Genomic DNA, 20,972 nt, shown 5'->3' with positions numbered 1-20,972 from the left:
ATAAGGCTTTTCCTTTCAAAACTGTTGCTGGCCAGGTTCTTTTTACAGCAACAGAATTAAACTAGACTATTCTACACTTCTCCTTCTTATACCTGAAAAAGAAGGAAAACATTTAGAACATGCCAAAGAGTTCTGTTTGAATCTTAATAATTGTAGTTCTCTGTTCTCATTTGTATGGTAATATGGCAGCCTAATTAGATTTGATGGCCGAATTGGAGTGTATATTGCTGTTTCTGAGCAGTGCAATTTTGCCTCTTGGCCCTGGCTATAATCTAAAACTCAGTGCCACAAAGACTGACCTTGGTAGTCCTACAAAGGAGACCTTTGATCCTGAGAACTAGATAATAAATTCTGTGCAACCATGGTAACCAGACAGCAAATTTTGTGTGACTTTGAGTGATTCCTCATACGCTTTACCAAGTAAAGCTGCTGCCATGAAAAACTGCTTGTAATTTTCTGTTATTTAAGTGGTGACCTTACATTCTGTAAATGACACCTTGATCAGAGTCTAGACTTGGTGTCCTCTTTGTGTCACCATGCTCTCTTTTTCCCCAGCCCTCACTTAGGTGGTATTCAGGTGTCACTGCAGGCCAGTGACATGGCAATAACACCTTGTGTGTGTGAGAGCAGGCAGCAGAAAGAATCTCTGAATCCCAGAGAGAGGACATCACAGTTCTTAACCTTCTTGGTTTTATGGCCAGGACTATGTTTCGACCTTCCTAAGCCTCAGTTTTTCATGTTTATGACAGAAATAAAAAGTGAAAGGTTAGAGTTAATTCCTGGGGTTGGAGCAGAATCACAAGTCCACATTCCTTTCAGATAATGAGCCAGCAGCAGTCCCCACCCAGATAAACCTCAGGGTATGACTGGAGTCACATGGCCCCTAAGAACTAGAGGTCAGATGTGTCCCATATAGCTAGGCCCAACCATTAGCGGTCTTGGTGCCTAAAAACAGACCAATCATTTTAAAGGTCAGCTTCCCTAGAGACTACCCCGCTTGCATTTTGTTTCTCTTACCCAATCCTGTAATGCCAAGGCTTGTACTAACCAACTGGCATTTTTGTTCCTTTAAAAAACTTGATCTCCTGGAACCGGGGGTCGCTTGCCCAAATGTCTTTGTAAAGGGCAGCCACCTGGGGTTGAGCTTGTAATAAAAAGACCCTCCTGTGTTTTGCAATGGAATCGATTCCTGTAGGTCTTTTGGGGCTCACGAACAGGGTGTAACAAAAGGACTAACCCCGAAAGTTGTGGGAAAAAAAACAGAATTATATATATAAAAGCATGTTATAAACTTAAGCTTATTCAGCAAATAGTTAATACTTTGAAGAACGACAGCTGCTACAGAAGGAACTCTGCCAATTGTAAGAAACATGTGAAAGTCTGTTTTGAGAACAAAAGTCTGGCTAGTGAGTCAGCACCAATTTACTAAACTTTGTTACCTACGAGATTATTTTTGTACAAAAATTATCAATACCAACTTAGTCCAAAGTATTTTAGCACCTTATATTTTAACTATCCCAAATAATCCTGGGTCAGGTAATAGTACTGCTTATTCTGTGTTACATTTTAGGCAACCTCTACGTGAGTATTTTCCTTGTAAATAAGCTAGACTACTTTGTAATAGAATACCTGACAGAATGATATAGAACAGCATTCTGACCTGGTAAATAACATAGGTGTGGCTTCAGCTTTCATTTCAATTCACATATAGCAAAAAAATCAAACCAAAGATCTCACCTGCAACTGAGAGTGTCCCAGGACTGTCCACCTTCTAGATATCATGCATGCTGAGCTGTTCCTACCAGGTACAGAGGGCTGCTAACCAGTCAACAGTAGTGACTGGAGGTCTCTTTTAGGACTTGACTGCACAGTGTTACAGTTTTCATCCAGCTGACACACCCTTTCTATAAACAGCTCTTACTGGCTTTGATGACTATGCTCTCAGGATATAAACCCTGTAGAGAAGACCCTATGACAAGAAACTGAAAACAGCCTGTGGTAGCTTGAAAGCAAAAACGGCTCTCAGCCTATCAGCTGGAAGGGAAGCCAATCGTTATAGCAAACTTCTGAGACAGCAAGTGGTTATCTCCTCAGTCAATTTGTATAAAACTCTGGCCTTGACTGACAACTAGATGGCTAGAAAAAGAAGATTCAGGTAAGTGGCACCTATCCCTAATAATCATGTGAAAATAAATGTTTATGCTGTTTTGTTGAGACAGACCATATATTATCAAATGTATATGGGTGTTTTGCCTGCATGTACATATAAGTGTATAGTGCTCCCAGAGGTGAGAAGAGGACCTCAAATCTCCTGGGACTGTAGTTACAGATAGGTGTGAGCTACAATGTAGGGGCCAGAGGTCTTAACTGCTGAGCCAACATTTCAGTCCCAAAACAGGATAATTTTACGTAGCTCAGATTGGCCTTGAGCTCTTTATTCTCTGGCATCAGTCTTCTGAGTCCTAGGATTAGAGGACTGTGCCACTATGACTGGCATAAACTTCAACATTTGCAAGCAAAACTTCAACCATCACAGGTGAAATTTCAGACATTGCACGGCACAGACTTTGCAGGTGAAAGTTCAACCACACAGTAAAGTTCAGTCATCACAAGCGATAATTCAGCCTACCCAGGTGAAATTTCAAACTTTGCTGGAAAAACTTCAACCATCAAAATGGAAACATCAACCATCACAGGTGAAATTTCATCCACCTCAAAGGAAACTTCGATTACTGAGTGTATAATTTTAAAGTTTTCGGGAAATATGACAACCATCCTAGGTGAAAATTCAAGCATTACAGGGGATATATCAGCGATGACATGGGAAAGTTCAGTCTTTGCAGATGAAAATTCAACAATCTCAGGTCAAATTTCAACCTTTACACAAAAAAGGTCAACCATCGCAGGTGACATTTCAGCTTCGCAAGAGAAACTTCAAACATCTCAAGCGACATTTCAGTCAACTCCCAGGATAGCTCAAACATCACAGGAAATAATTCAGCCTACCCAGGAGAAATTTCAACCTTTGCTGGAAAAACTTCAACAATCACAATGGAAACATTAACCATCGCAGATGAAATTTCATCCACCTCAAAGGAAATTTCGAATACCGAGGGTGTAATTTGCAGTTTGCAAGAAATATGTCAACCATCCCAGGTGAAAATTCAAGCACTACAGTGTATATATCAGCGATGGCACGGGAAATTTCAGTCTTTGCAGATGAAAATAAAACAATCTCAGGTCAAATTTCAACCTTTACACAAAAAAGGCCAACCAAAACATTTCAACTTCGCAAGCGAGCCTTCAAACATCTCATGCGACATTTCAGTCAACTCCCAGGAAAATTCAAACATCACAGGATATAATTCAGCCTACCCAGGGGAAATTTCAACGTTTGCTGGAAAAACTTCAACAATCACAATGGAAACCTCAACCATGGCAGCTGAAATTTGAGCCACCTGAAAGAAAAATTCAACTAACAAGGGAGCAATTTTAAACCTTGCAGGAAAAATGTCAACCATCTTAGGTGAAACATCAACCTTTAAAGGCGAAATTTCAGTGATGGTTTAGGAAAGTGCATTCTTGACAGGCGAAAATTCAACCTTCACAGAAGAAAGGTCAACCATTACAGATGACATTCCAACCATCGCAAGAGAGACTTCAAACTTCACAGGCGACATTTATTCACCTCACTGGAATGTTCATCCATCACAGGAGATAATTCAGCCCATCCAGGTAAAATTTAAAACTTTGCTGGAATAAATTCAACCATTACACCATCAAACATTGCAGGTGAAATTTCAGCCACCTCAAAGGAAACTTCAGCTATCAAGGGTGCAATTTTTATCTTTACAAGAAAAACGTCAACCATCCTAGGTGAAACTGCAACCGTTACAGGAGATATTTCACCGATGGCACAGGAAAGTTCAGTCTTTACAGGCGAAAATTCAACCATCACAGTTCAAATTTGAATCTTTACACGAAAAAGGTCATCCATTGCAGGTGAAATTTCAACCATCACAAGAGAGACTTCAAACATCACAGTCGAAATTTCAGTCACCAGCCAGGAAAGTTCAACTATCAGAGGAGATAATTCAGCCTGCATAGGTGAAATTGTAAATTTACTGGAAAAACTTCAACCATCTCAATGGAAACTTCAACCATCGCAGGTGAAATTTCAGCCACCTCAAAGGAAACTTCAACTATCAAGTGTGTAAATTTCATCTTTACAAGAAAAACGTCAACAATCCTGGGTGAAATTTCCACCGTTACAGGGGTTATTTCAGCGAAGGCACAGGAAAGTTCAGTCTTTGCAGGTGAAAATTGAACCTCCAAGCCCACGTAGTTTCTACCATTCAGATTAGCCACATTATACTTGCTTTTAATGATATCTTAGGTCTGGTCCATCTCTCCATATCGGTCCAAGACCTCTCTCCCAGCTAGCCTCCTCCCCTTCTCTCCTCCTCTGCCTCCCACACCTTCCTGTCCACTGGTTCCTCCCTCCCTCTCTTCCTGCTTCCTTTCCATTGCTCAACATTGTGGCTGGTTGTTTTATTTTGGCATGTTTAAACAAAGTTGACACAAGTGATGCTTAGAATAAGTATTACAATGCAATGTGCGGACTGAAAACAGAGAGTGGGGGAGAGAAATCAGCATTTGAACGAACAAGGGTAAGGTGTATACATTCCAAAATAACATTATAACAACAAGCTAGTGAGTGGTTAAATGTTCTTGTTACTAGGCCTAATGACTGAGCTCAACCACTAGGTCCCACATTATAAAAGAAAAGAGTCTACGCCTGTAGGCTGTCTTTTTGTCTCTACACATATCAAGTGGTAGATGTATGCCCCCATAGACGTACACACATATATTCCTATAAATAAATGCAATATTTTAAAAGATAAAGGTATCACAGTGAAAAGGGCTGGATGGCCAATTAAAAATATGGACTACCAAAGCACTGGCCACAATACTGACCATATATATTTGATCTATAGGACCCATGTGATGGAAAGAACAAACTCCCTCAAGTGCTAGGACTTCCTCCACACACAGGACATGGCTCAAATGCATGTGCATGCACAAACCCCACAGACTAAATTCAACAAAAATCATTTTATTATTTTAAAATAATTTCATACTTGATTATATATATTTCCCTCCCCAAACTCATCCCAGATCCTTTCCTGTACCCACCCAACTTCATATTCTCTCTCTTTGCCAGGAGCCAAAGCCATTTAGTGGAGCCAAGGCCACTTAGTGGAAAGTTAACAACAGCTGCACTATGACCTAGGGTCATGGGTGATAGATTTACATGAGAACATCTGCTCATTAGGCTTGAAGCATCCTTGAGATATCTTAAGGAAACATTCTTGCGGTATCTTGCAGGTGCAGTATCTCGAACCATAAACCACTTTGCTATCTTCTGCAGTAATAAACTATCCTTCTCCCTATAAAACTGTAAAAATTTGAAACAAACGAGGCCTTGATCAGACAAACTGTTTTGGTCTCCATTCTTCGAGTCTCTTGTTCCCACCCCATTCATTTCACCCTTCATTAGGAACCTGTTGAACCCCCGCTGGCCTGGGCATCTCTTAAAATAAAACAAACACCACAGAGTACTTTTCATGCTACCCAACTACTCTTGAGGATGCAACCTGCCTTGGAGTATGACTGATATAAACTGACTGTCACTCTACTGATGAAAACTGATTTTCCCCATTTCCCAGGAGGCATCAATTGCAAACATTTTCTTGGTTAGGAGTTGCACAGTGTATGAACATCTACTTCTCTGGGCTTGAATTTTGTCAAGCACTAACTTTTGCAGGTTTTGTGCATGCTGTAACAGTCTCTGTGAGTTCATAAATGCAAGAAAAAATATTTTTTAAAAAACATGCTAGGAAGTACCCAAAGCCCGTAGCTTACAATTTACTCATCCAAATTCTGTAGTGCTCACAGTTCTAGCAGTGGACTGAAGAAAAGTTTACTCTTGTCCATATGGGCTCAAGTAATGTCTTGGCAAGGACATTTTTTTATTTTTGTACAAACCAGATACATAGTTCACACACACAAAAACTCCAAGGAAGGTTTGCTTCTCTTCAGTCATATTTCATCATGATGTCTACCCTTGGCCACTTTACCAAATCCACTTCAAACCTCCACACACACACCTCTTCTTAAACATTACTAAAAATAATAATACACAAATCTCTCATTTGGCCCGAGTCATTCATCTTATTGATCTTATTCCTGAGAATTATGACATTATAATAGACTGGTGACCTCACAATGGTACTATTGTGACATCATAATTGTACTATGACATCACAATGGTAATATTCTCTAGTCATAACGGCATAACGACATCACAATGGTACTATTGGGATATCAGAAACAGATTGTGACAACACAATGCTACTAATGTGATTTCGCAAGAGAATTTTGACAACACAATGGTTCTAGTGGGACATCACAATCTCATAGTGACATCTCACTAGTTTTATTGTGACATCGCTGGAGAATTATGACATAACAATTGAATGGTTATATCACAATAGGACTGTTGTGACATCACTATTGTATTATGATGTCACAATTTAAAACTGTCAAGTCATAACGGCATGATGATATCACAATGATACTATTAGGATGTCACAACAACATTGTGACATCACTATGCTACTATTGTGAAATCGCAAGGGAATTATGACGTCACAATTTTTCTGCCAGTATGTCACAGTCGTATTGTGAAATCACAATGGTAATAATGTGAAAGTATTAGAGATTTATCCTATAGCAATTGAATTAGGACGTCACAATGGTAGTATTGTAACATCACAATTGTCTAATGACATCACAATTGTACTATTCTGTAGTCACAATGCCATTATAACATCACAGTGGTACACTTAGGATATCATAATGTCATTGTTGACATCACTATGCTACTATCACTAGAGGATTATTATATCATAATGGTACTAGTGGGACATCACAAATGTATTGTGACATCACAATGGTTCGATCCTTACATCACTCTAGAACTATGACATTATTATTGACTTATGCCATCACAATGTACTTTGACATCACAATGGTACCATTCTCTAGTCACAATGGCATTCTGATAGAAAGAAGGTGCTAGTGGGATATCACACAGTTATTGTAACATCACCATGCTACTATTATGATATAGCAAGGGTATTATGACATCTCAGTGGTACTAGTAGGATGTCACAATCTGATTGTGACATCACAATTGTTCGAGTGTGACATGACCAGAGAATTATGACATCACAATGGAATTGTGACATCGCAATACTACTATTATGACATCAGAAGTGAATTATGACATCACAACTGTACTAGTAGGACTTCCCCAAAATACTGTGACATCACAAAGTTACCAGTAAGACATCACAATCATATTGTGACATCACAGTGGACCGACTGTGACAGCAATAGAGAATTAGGACATTACAATTGAATTGTGACATCACAGTGGTCCAACTGCGACATCACAATTGTACTACGTCATCACAATGATACTCTTCTTTAGCCAGAGTAGGATTACGACATCAAAATGGTCCTCTCTTCTACATCACAATAGTACTATTGTGACAACACTATTGTATTATGATATCCCAGTTTACAATTGTCTAGTCATAATGGCATCATGACATCACAACGGTACTACTAGGATGTCACAAAGGTATTGGGATATCACGTTGCTACTATTGGGACATCACAAGGGTATTATGACATGAAAATGTTACAAGTAGGTCATCATGATCTATTGTGAAAGCACAATTTTGTGTTTGTCGCAGTCCTAGAGAATTATGTCATTACCCTTGACTTGAGACATCACAATGGTACAATTCTGACAGCACAATGCTACTACTGTAACATCGGAAGGGTTTTATAAAATAACAAGGGCACTAGTATGACATCACAATCCCATCATGACATCCAAATGGTTCAATTTTGACATCTCTAGAGCATTATGACATTACATTTTAATTGTGACATCATAATCATAGTATAGTGATATCACAAATGTATTATGACATCACACTGGTACTATGCTCTATTCGCAATGGCATGATGACTTCACAATGGTACGATTCGAACATCACCAAGACATTGTGCCTTCACAAAGGTACTATGGTGACATCGCAAGTGTATTATGACTTCACAATGGTACTAGTAGAACATCACAATCATTTTGTGACATCACAACGGTATGATTGGGACATCACTAGAGAACTATGACATTTCAATTGAATTGTGACATCACAATGATACTATTGTGACTTCACAGTTGTACTACGACAACACAATGGAAGTATTCTCTAGTCAAAATTGCATCAGGACAACACAATGGTGCAATTAGGATATCACAAAGATGTTGTAACATCACGATGCTACGATTGTAACATCACAAGGGTATTATGACAAAACAATGGTCCTTGTAGGACGTCATGTTCCTATTGTGACATCATTTTGGTGTGACTCTGACATCCCTAGAGAATTATAATATTACAATCGTATTGTGACTTCCCAATGGTACTGTTGTGACATCTAAATTGTACTATGACATAACAACGGTGCCATTCTGTAGTCACAGTGATATTATGACATCACAGTGGTACTCTTACTATAAAACAATCTTACTATCGGGACATCGAAGTGTATTATGACCTACCAATGGTACTGTTAGGACATCCCAATCGTACTGTGACATCACAAGGGTTCAATTGTGACAACAATAGAGAATTATGGCATTGTCATTGACCTCTGCTATCCCAATGGTATCATAGTGACATAGCAATTGCACTATGACACCTCAATGGTAATATTCTCTAGTCACAATGGCATTATGACAACAATGGTACTATTAGGATATCACAAATACCTTATGACATCGCAATGTGATACTGTGACATGGCAAGGGTATTATGACATCACAATGGTACTAGTGGGCTACCACAAAGAGATTGTGCCTTCACTATCCTACCACAACAGAGAATTATGACATTATAATAGACTGGTGACCTCACAATGGTACTATTGTGACATCATAATTGTACTATGACATCACAATGGTAATATTCTCTAGTCATAACGGCATAAAGACATCACAATGGTACTATTGGGATATCAGAAACAGATTGTGACAACACAATGCTACTAATGTGATTTCGCAAGAGAATTTTGACAACACAATGGTTCTAGTGGGACATCACAATCTCATAGTGACATCTCACTGGTTTTATTGTGACATCGCTGGAGAATTATGACATAACAATTGAATGGTTATATCACAATAGGACTGTTGTGACATCACTATTGTATTATGATGTCACAATGTAAAACTGTCAAGTCATAACGGCATGATGATATCACAATGATACTATTAGTATGTCACAACAGCATTGTGACATCACCATGCTACTATTGTGAAATCGCAAGGGAATTATGACGTCACAATTTTTCTACCAGTACGTCACAGTCGTATTGTGAAATCACAATGGTAATAATGTGAAAGTATTAGAGATTTATCCTATTGCAATTGAATTAGCACGTCACAATGGTAGTATTGTAACATCACAATTGTCTAATGACATCACAATTGTACTATTCTGTAGTCACAATGCCATTATAACATCACAGTGGTACACTTAGGATATCATAATGTCATTGTTGACATTACTATGCTACTATCACAAGAGGATTATTATATCATAATGGTACTAGTGGGACATCACAAATGTATTTTGACATCACAATGGTTCGATCCTTACATCACTCTAGAACTATGACATTATTATTGAATTGTGACATCACAAGGTACTTTGAGATCACAATGGTACCATTCTCTAGTCACAATGGCATTCTGATATGAAAAAGGTGCTAGTGGGATATCACACAGTTAGTGTAACATCACCATGCTACTATTATGATATAGCAAGGCTATTATGACATCTCAGTGGTACTAAGGAAAAACTGCCAATTCTTTTAGAAATCTGTTGCTTTAAAGAATGTAACATGCAGAATGGGAAGGGATAGAGAAATGCATATATATTTCTGAGATTTTTTTAAGGTAACACAGAAATATGAGGAATAATGAGAGAAATGAAGAAGTATTACATACCTAGGTCTATTGATTTTTTTTATTAATTACAGTTTATTCACTTTGTATCCCCCCCATAAGCCCGCCCCTCCTCCCCTCCTAGTCCCACCCTCCATCCCCCTTCTTTGTGCATGCCCCTCCCCAAGTCCACTGATAGGGGAGTACCTCCTCTCCTTCCTTCTGATCTTAATCTATCAGATCATATCAGGAATGGCTGCATTGTCATCTTCTGTGGCCTGGTAAGGCTTCTCTCCCCTCAGGGGGAGGTGATCAAAGAACTGGCCTATCAGATTATGTCAGAGACAGTCCCTCTTCCCATTAATATGTAACCCACTTGGACACTACACAGCCATGGACTACATCTGTGCGGGGCTTCTAGGTTATCTCCATGCATGGTACTTGGTTGGAGTATGAGTCTCTGGGAAGACCAATGTGTTCAAATTTTCTGGTTCTGTTGCTCTCTCTGTGGGATTCCTGTCCTCTCCAGATCTTACTATTTCTCAATTCTTACATAAGATTCCCTGCATTTTGCCCAACAGTTGGCCATAAGTCTCAGTGTCTGCTTTGATAGTCTGCAGGGCAGAGGCTTTCAGAGGCCCTCTGTGGCAGGTTCCTAGGTTGTTTCCTGTTTTCTTCTTCTTCTGATGTCCATCCTCTTTGCCTTTTGGGATGGGGATTGAGCATTTTAGTCAGGGTCCTCTCTCTTGATTAGTTTCTTTAGATGTACAAGTTTTAGTAGGTTTATCCTATTTTATATGTCTATATGAGTGAGTATATACTGTGTGTGTCCCTCTGCCTCTGGGATAGCTCACTCTGGATGATCTTTTCTTGGCCCCACCATTTACCTGCAAATTTCATGATTTCCTTCTTTTTCATTGCAGAGTAGTACTCCATTGTGTATATGTACCACAACTTCTGCATCCATTCTTCAGTTGAGGGGCAACTGGGCTGTTTGCAGCTTTTGGCTATTACAAATAAAGCTGCTACAAACATGGTTGAGCAAATGTCTTCATTGTGTACTTGAGCCCCTTTTGGATATGTGCCTAGGAGTAGTATGGCTGGATCTTGAGGAAGCACTATGACTAGTTGTCTGAGAAAGCAACAGATTGATTTCCAGAGTGGTTGTACAAGTTTACATTCCCACCAGCAGTGGAGAAGGGTTCCCCTTTCTCCACAACCTTTCCAGCATGCGCTGTCACTTGAGTTTTTCATCTTGGCCATTCTGATGGGTGTAAGGTGAAATCTCAGGGTAGTTTTGATTTGCATTTCCAAATGGCTAATGATTTTGAGCATTTCTTTAAGTGTTTCTCTGCCATTCAATATTCCTCTACAGAGAGTTCTCTGTTTAGCTCTGTTCCCCATTTTTTAAGTGGAGTACTTGGTTTGCTGTTTTTCAGCTTCTTTATTTCTTTATATATACTGGATATTAGCCCATTCTCAGATAAAGGGTTGGTGAATATTCTTTCCCAGTCTGTAGGCAGTCAATTTGTTTTGTTGATGGTGTCCTTTGCTTTACAGAAGCTTTTCAGTTTCATGAGGTCCCATTTATTGATTGTTGCTCTTAGAGCCTGTGGTGTTGGTGTTCTGTTCAGGAAGTTGTCTCCTGTGCCAATGAGTTCTAGGGTATTCCCCACTTTTTTCTTTCTAACCAATTTAATGTGTCCGGTTTTATGTTGAGGTCTTTGATCCACTTGGACTTCAGTTTTGTGCAGGGTGATAAGTATGAAAATAAGTATTTTCATTTTTTTTACATGGAGACATCCAGTTAGACCAGCACCATTTGTTGAAGATGCTATCTTTTTTCTATTGTATGGTTTTGGCATCTTTGTCAAAGATCAGGTGTCCATAAGTGTGTGGCATTATTTCTGGTTCCTTCCTCTGTTTGGTTCCATTGATCTAACATTCTGTTTCTATTCCAGTTCCATGCGGTTTTATAACTGTTACTCTATAATACAGCTTAAAATCAGGGATGGAGATACCTCCAGAAGATCTTTTATCGTAGAGGATTGTTTTAGCAATTTGGGGTTTCTTGTTATTCCATATGAAGTTGAGAATTTTTCTTTCCAGGTCTGTAAAGAATTGTGTTGGTAATTTGATGGGAATTGCATTGAATCTGTAGATTGATTTTGGTAAGATGGCCATTTTTACTTTGTTAATCCTGCCAAGCCATGAGCATGGAAGATATTTCCATTTTCTGATATCTTCTTCTATTACTTTCTTCAGAGACTTGACATTTTTTTTCATATGAGTCTTTGACTTTCTTTGTTAGTGTTACTCCAAGGTACTTTATGTCATTTGTGGCTATTGTGAAGGGTATTGTTTCCCTAATTTCTTTCTCAGCCCTTTTGTCTTTTGTATACAGGAGGGCTACTGATTTTTTTTTAGTTAATTTTCTATGTGGCCACTTTGCTGAAGGTGTTTATCAGCTGTAGGTGTTCCCTGGTAGAGTTTTTGGGGTCACTCACGTCTACTATCATATCATCTGCAAATACTGATGATTTGACTTCTTTCTTTCCAATTTGTATCCCCTTGATCTCCTACAACTGTCTTATTGCTCTAGCAAGGGCTTCCAGAACTATGTTGAAGAGATATGGAGAGAGTGGGCAGCCGTGTCTTGTCCCTGATTTCAGTGGGATTGCTTTAAGTTTTTCTCCATTCAGTTTGATGTTGGCTATAGGTTTGCTATATATCGCCTTTACTATGTTTAGATATGTGCCTTGTATCCCTGATCTCTCCAATACTTTAAACATGAATAGATGTTGGATTTCCTCAAATGGTTTTTCAGCATCTAGAGAGATTATCATGTGGTTTTCTTCTTTCAGTTTGTTAATATGGTGGATCACATTGATGGATTTCCATATATTGAACCACCCCTGCATGCCTGGGATGAAGCCTACTTGGTCATAGTGGATGATATCTTTGATGTGTTCTTGTATTCGGTTTGCAAGTATTTTGTATAGTATTTTTGCATCAATGTTCATAAGGGAGATTGGCCTGAAATTATCTTTCTTTGTTGGGTCTTTGTGAGGTTTAGGTACCAAGGTGACTGTGGCTTCATAGAATGAGTTTGGTAGTATTCCTTCTGTTTCTATTTTGTGGAATAGTTTGAAGAGAATTGGAGTTAGCTGTTCTTTGAAGGTTTGGTAGAATTCTGCGCTGAAGCCTTCTGGTTCTGGGCTCTTTTTGGATGGGAGACTTTCGATGACAGCTTCTATTTCCTTGGGGGATATAGGACTATTTAATTTATTACCTGGTCCAAATTCAGCTTTTGTAAGTCAAATCGATGAACAAAATTGTCCATTTCATTTAGATTTTCAAATTTTGTGGCATATAGAATTTTGAAGTAAGTCCTAATGATTGTTTGGATTTCCTCATTGTCTGTCGTTATGTCTCTCGTTTCATTTGTGATTTTGTTGATTTGGATGGTGTCTCTCTGCCTTTTAGGTAGCTTGTCTAAGGGTTTGTGTATCTTGGTGATTTTCTCAAAGAACCAGCTTTTGGTTTCATTGATTCTTTGAATTGTTTTATTTGTTTCTAAGTGATTGATTTCAGCCCTGAGTTTGATTATTTCCAGCCGTCTGCTCCTTCTTGGTGTGTCTGCTTCTTCTTTTTCTAGGGTTTTTAAGTGAGCCATTAAGTTGTTTGAATGCACTGTCTCAAATTTCTTCTTGAAGGCACTTAGTGCTATGAACTTTTCTCTTAGCACTGCCTTCATTGTGTCCCACAAGTTTGGGTATGTTGTGTCTTCATTGTCATTGATTTCTAGAAAGACTTTAATTTCTTTCTTTATTTCTTCCCTGACCCAGCTGTCATTTAGTAACAAGTTGTTCAGTTTCCATGCATGTGTAGGCTTTTTACTATTTCTGTTGTTGTTGAGGTCCTGCTTTATTCCATGGTCATCAGACAGGATACAAGGGATTATTTCAATCTTCTTGTATCTGTTGAGGCTTGCTTTGTGACCAACTATGTGGTCTATTTTGGAGAAGGTTCCATGAGGTGCTGAGAAGAAGGTAAATTCTTTTGTGTTTGGGTGTAGGGTTCTATAAATGTCTGTTAGGTCCATTTGATTCATGTCCTCTCTCAGAGACATTGTTTCTTTGTTTAATTTCTGTTTTGTTGACCTGTCCTTTGTTGAGAGTGGGGTGTTGAAGTCTCCCACTATTAATGTGTGGGTATCTCTGTGTCGTTTAAGTTTGATCAATGTTTCTTTCACAAATGTGGGTGCCCTTGTATTTGGGGCATAGATGTTCAGGATTGTGATGTCTTCCTGGTGGAATTTTCCCTTGATGAGTATGAAGTGTCCTTCCCCATCTCTTTTGATTAATTTTGGTTGAAAGTCTAATTTATCAGATATTAGAATGGCTACTCTTGCTTGCTTCTTGCGTTCATTTGCTTGGAAAGCCATCTTTCAACCCTTTACCCTCATGTAATGTCTATCTTTGTGACTTAGGTGTGTTTCTTGTATGTACCAGGTTGCTGGGTTTTTTGTTTATGCATCCATTCTGTTAGTCTGTGTCTTTTCATTGGAGAGTTGAGTCCACTGATCTTTAGAGAGATTAATGACCAGTGGCTGTTAGATCCTTTGATTTTGAGGTTGGGTGCGGTCATAAGGTTGTGTACTTGATTGTTGTTTGTTTTACTGTAGTGAGGTTAATTATTTCCCGTGTTTTCTTGAAAGTAGCTAGTTTTCTTGGGTTGTATTTTCCCTTCTAGTGTTTTCTGTAACACTGAATTTGTGTGTAGGTATTGTTGAAATTTGTTTTTTTCATTGAATATCTTGTTTTCTCCGTCTATGAGGACTGAGAGTTTTGCGGGGTATGTCTGTAGCCTGGGCTGACAACTGTGTTCTCTTAGGGTCTGCATGATATCTGTCCAGGCCCTTCTGGCTTTCATAGTTTCTGTTGAAAAGTCAGGTGTGAGTCTAATGGGTTTGCCATTATATGTTACTTTGCCTTTTTCCCTTGCAGCTTTTAGTATTTTTTCATTGTTCTGTATACTTATTGTTTTGATTATTATGTGGCAGGAGGATTTTCTTTTCTGTACTACTTCATTGGGTGTTCTGTAGGCCTCTTGAATTCTTATTGGCCTCTCCTTTAAGTTGGGGAAACTTACTGGCCTTGGAGCAGGGAATATTCTTTGTCCTCTATTCCTATTATTCTTAGGTTTTGTCTTTTTATGTTGTTTTGAATTTCTTGGAAAGTCTGTGTCAGGAATTTTTTAGATTTAACATTGTATTTGACAGATACATCTATTTCTTCCATTGTATCTTCCACACCTGAGATTCTTTCTTCCATTTCTTGTAGTCTATTGGTTATGCTAACCTCTGTAGTTCCTGTTTTCTTCCCTAAGTTCTTTCTCTCCACAATTTCCTCCATTTGTGTTTTCTTTAATTTTTTAAATTCTATCTTCAGATCTTGAGCCATTTTGTTGATTTCCTTCACCTGTCTGACTGTATTTTCCTGTTTTTCCATCAATTCTTTCAGCTGTTTGTTTGAAAAAAAAACCATGTTTCTTTTATTTCATTCAGTGATTTAAGCATTTCCTTTCTAAAGGCCACAAACTGTTTGGCTGTAACTTCCTCTATTTCTTTATGGATGGCCATATTCTGTTTGAGTTTATCTTCCTCTAGGTTTTTACGTATTTTATTTGTTTCCTCTGTTATCATCTTCATGAGCATAGTTGTTAGGTCCTCTTCTTGGATTTCAGTTATGCTGGGGTGTCCAGGGCTACTTGCCCCTGGATAACTGGGTTCTGGAGATGCCATATTATTCTGTCTTTTGTTGGCTGAGCTTTTACGCTGGCCTCTACCCATTGGGCTATCTTAGGTGTTTGGGGTTTAGTTTCTGGTGGTTCCTGGGGATCTTGTGGTGGAGAGAATCCCCTTGGCAGAAAGCTGGTTTTTCTTGAGGGAAGTCTTCTCAGCTTTTTGGGTATAGTCACTGGATGGCTGATGTTTTTCAGGAGTTGCAGCTGCTCCCCTCAGGGATAGAGACCTGAGTGGTAACTGTGGTCTTTGTTCATTGAGAGGGTTCTCCTCTCACCCAGGGAAGTCCTGAAGACAGCTGCCCTGCTTCTGGGTTTCTGACTGTAAATTTAATGATCTGCTGCTGTGACCTGTGTGTCCCTTGGTTTGTTCAGTTTTGTTAGGGATAACTAGTTGCCCCGTGGATCCTTGTCTGGGGGTTGATCTTGGGGATTCCTGGCTTTTGTAGGTCTGAGGTTGGAGCTCTGTGTCTCAGTCCCAAGAGGTAGTCTGTGGTGGGTGGGTACTTCTTTCTTGGAAACAGCAGGCTATCTGGTGCACAGCAGGTCCCTGGGTTGGGCCGGTCTGTGGGACCTATTCCAGGGATATGCTGCATGGCCTAAGTCTGTCCGCTTTGCTTAGATCCCTGTGAGGATTTCTCCTGACAGTGATTCCCAGTCTCTGTTGCCCTGGGGCACACAATTGGAGAGCTGGCACACAGCATCTGTTTGTGAATGCTGCTGGAGCCCAGTTCAGCAATGGCGTCTCATAGCCATTGGTCTGTGAGTCTTTTTCCAGGGAAGGACTGGATGATTTAAGTCAGTACAGTTTCCTTCCTTCCCTGTGGATTCTTTCACAGCAGGGACTCCAGGTCTGTGGTATTTTTTTTGTGTGTGTCCACCAATCAGCTTGGAAAGGTGATTAGGTCATGCAAGTGTGTGGCTCTAGTCTGGGGAACTAGTGCCTGTACAACCCAGGATCTCTTCCAGGTTCTGGCTGGGTGAACTGTGAGTTGTCCCAACTGAGTCCGACAACGTGGGGGTTTCCTCTCACCTGGGAAATATAATCACTGTTGCTTTAGGGCCCAGAGTTCAGTCTCTTGGTCTCTGTACAGGAAATGTTGTCCTGCTCCTCAGAGGCCCTGTTCTCCTGGTGCTGCCATCTTGTCGTCTCTCTGCTCTATTGATTTCTTAAAGTAAACCTTGAATCAAATTTGTTTGGAAGATGTTAGCGCTGCATTATAATATAATATCCTTGAGGATAACTGAAAATGAGATTTTTTGTTTGTTTCTGAAACAGGATCTCACACTGTAGCCTTGGCTGGCCTGGAACTTACTATATAGACGAGGCTGGCTTTGAACTCAGAGATCCATCTAAATTTCAGCTTTCTGAATGGTAGGATTAAGGGTGTGTGCCACCATGCCAGGCCCTAGAAATTGGAATCTTAATATGAGATTTTCATGGAAATCAGGAGATGCTGAAAGAATAAAAAACCTCACAGAAGGAGCTGAGTAAGTGTTCTGGAATCAAGGGTCTTTAAGTGATCTCAGCCATGGAAATTCATAAAGCTGTACCAATTCTGTAGCTGAGACTCAGCTACAGTTGCAGATTTTGGATCTTTGCTCCATGACTGGCTTATCTTTCCTTCTCATTTGAAGCTCTGGGGAGGTATGATGCCTGCTGAGCTACTACACACTTTATTGCCTAGAGGTCTTCACGGTGTTACTATATGAGTTAGCAATCTTCACACAGGGTGCTAACATGTTGGATTAGTTACTTTTCTTATCACTGTGAGAAAATGAGTTGTGGAAACAACATGGGGAGGATTGGTTTATTTCTGTTCATCCTTTTGAGGGTTACACAGTCCTCCATAGTGGGGAAGGCATGTTGGGGTTCTTGGAGGCAACAGGTCTCTGAGGCTGCTTCCTTTCTCCTATGGATTAGGAAAGAACACCTCTGATACACCCTCAACCACTCACTTATTGCAACTCAATGGATATCACCTCTTAAAGGTTTCAACATACTTCCCTGATAGATCTCACAGCGAGGGACCAATTTTAAACACGTGCTTGTGAAGGACAGCTTGCAGGTAAAACCATGACACATGTGTTGGCTTATATTGGATTGGGAGTAGTAATAAAATGCAGAGTATTGTGGCACCACACAGTCTGAGCTCTGCTTTCTTCATTAGGGACAATATGAGAACCTTCCTCCTGGGAAGGGTTTGTAAGTTATCTGAAAACTGGGAAGAGGGATTACTGTTAGCATTGTTTTGGGTCTTACCTTGAGAAGGTAGTTGAATTGGCAGTGTTTTACTGTATGGAGGGAGAGAACTATGGAAGATGCAGAACATTAATGCATCAGTAACAGGGAGATGGAGGCCCAAGAAGAAACTGTTTTGAGGTACCTGGGTGGAAAGGAGAGTACTGTCATGGGACCTGAGCTGTGGAAATTAGAAAGGAGGAAGAGGTCCCGTATACAGTGGATAGTATAGAGTTTAGTGGATAGACCTGGAAAATTGATCACTGGTTTTGGAATACCATTGTAGCCTTAGGTATAGCAGTCTGTATTTCATGATGGAAATAAAACCCAGCTGTCAGTAGTTGAAAGAATGAGTGGAGGTTCCAAGTAGAGAGGATGTGGCAGAGAGGTCATGCTTGAGGAACATATAAAGATTGTCTTTAGAAGGTTAAGGGGAAAAAACATCTCTGTTTTTAATGACCAATATTTGGTTACATTTTAGCTGAGGTCCAGATTCTGATATCAGGGTAGATGGAAATCCCAGGTAATCAAGAGTTTTGAAAATAATAGTTCTGCATCAGTCTTCATTCAGTTTGTAAGTAAAACTGAAGTGATGTTTAAATTGATATAAGAGTATGATTTTAGGTAAAGGTAAATTAGTTACTCAATACCAACTTTAATACAATACTGACAGGGACAATGGTTTATCACACGGAGGCACAGAACTTTGTGATAAAAGTGAGTAAATTGTGGGGACGGTGTGTTCTCAAAGGGTGAGGTAAACTTCAAGAAGAAATTGCTAAAGATACTTAGTTTGAGGGCTGATGAGGTAAAGACCAGTGGCAGTCTTTGCAGAACACAGGTAGTAGTAGGCCCTGGAGAGGAGAAATAGACCATGGGAGGCAGGCTGGTGTGGACATGGATCACATTGGAATAGCAGAGTGGAGAGCTGACTTTGACTACATCTAATGGCCTCTCATTTTCTTCACTAAATAAACTCACCAAGCTTAAAAAGCTTAACATGAATGAAGACGAAGTGGATGATCCTTTTAGAATAACTGAAACAGGTTGACTGAAGAATTCTGAACATAAAGTAGGTGGCACTGAGAAAGACCAGGTGATGAATTCATGGCAGTGATCTTTTACCACATTGACTGTTAGGGTAGTAGCATGGAAAGTGGACTGTGATACTGATGAAAGGCCATGGCTTTGCTGGTAAGGGTGGTGGAAATATCGGCTTATAAAGGGAATCAAGGGCAATTGAGGCCTTTTAAGAGATTCTCGGGTAAGTTTGTCCTGGAAGAAGAAAAAAAAATCCCAAGGAAAGATTCAGAGAATTAGATAATCTTTAAAAGTGAAGTCTTCAGATAGTGTGTTCTATAAGAAGACAACAGGCATTTCTGCTGCAATGCCACAAATGCATTGTGGAGAAAACCTTGTTTTCCATACAACTGTGCAGTAGAAATAACAGGACCCTGGGAGGGTGAGGCTGGGGTAATTACTTAGTAGTGTAGAAAGTTCTAACAACACAGCTGTCACAGTTCTAAAGATCTGCAAGCCTAGGTCAGTCCCCACTGGTGTTTGTGCTAGCATTGCACATGTCTGACTCATAGTCTTAGATTCTTCTTGAAGGTGTGTTCTTGACACCTACTTAATTGAAATGAAAAGCCCCTTTAAAAACAAAACAAACCCAAAACCCCAAACAGGAAATACACATGTTAGAATGGCTAAATTTTAACCATAACCTGAGAGTGTGCCAGGTGTTGGTGTGGCTACCTAAAAACAAAACCTCAAATTACTGTTAGTGGGGATGCACAATGATATAGCCACTTTGGAGATGGTTGGCTGTACTAACACAGCAAACTCTATGTTTATCCTACTTCCCATTAGCAGTATACCCAAATATTTACCTAGCTCATCTGAATACCTAAACCTTCTCTGCTGGTCAGTGTTTGCACCAAATTTACTGATGATCTTTAAAGTGGTAGCAACCAAGATATCTTTCAGTAATTAGTGACAGATGGGCTCAAGAGACCCAAGAAGTTTGATGTAATGGGATATGATCAATGACTAATGAAGTGAGCCATTAGGTCATGCAGACATGTCGAATTTGAACTCCGTATTCCTAAGTGAAGTCAACCTGTCTAAAAGGACTAAGTAGAAAGGGTAAAAGAGTAGAGGTAGTGAAAAAGTGTGGTTGTCCAAGGAATGGGATCAAATAGACTAAGCATAGAGGGTATTTTCAGACAGTAAAATATCTTATGTGCTTGTGGTACTGTAGTGTGGATACATGGCATTGAGTCTTAGGCAAACCATAGAACTTTATAATACCGAGAACTGTAACGAACACAAATTTTAAAAATCATTTAGGAGACAGGCAAAAAATCCAGGGTAGAATGCAGAATGTGATTTTTATTTTTTAAGTAGCATTTCATTGCATTCTGGCTAAATGGCTTACTGCTGTGCTATTTTCCTAGCCTGTTTTAATTTTTTGAGACAGGGTCTATATAAGTTGCCTATGTAGTCTTTGGTTTTGCAAGCTGCCTCCTTCAGTACACTAAGTAGCTGGGTGACAGGTCAACATTACCAGGCCCAGCTTGACAATATAATCTAGGCACCTTCCACCCTTTCTCGTTTCCTTTGTCCTCTCCACTCACCTTTCTTCTTTGTACTTTTTGATGGGACAGCAGCTATGAAACTGTGATTCACAACCCCATTGGGGGTCAAATGAGTCTTTCACAGGAGTCACATATTAGATTACCTGTATATTTATATTATGATTCATAAATGTTACAGAAATACGGTTATGAAAAAGCAATGAAATAATTTTATGGTTGGGGTTCACCACAACATGAG

Source organism: Meriones unguiculatus, chromosome X, assembly GCF_030254825.1.
Source record: "Meriones unguiculatus strain TT.TT164.6M chromosome X, Bangor_MerUng_6.1, whole genome shotgun sequence".
NCBI classification, from domain to species: domain Eukaryota; kingdom Metazoa; phylum Chordata; class Mammalia; order Rodentia; family Muridae; genus Meriones; species Meriones unguiculatus.
The sequence above is the reverse complement of the archived record's forward strand: the minus strand, read 5'-3'. Positions refer to the sequence as shown.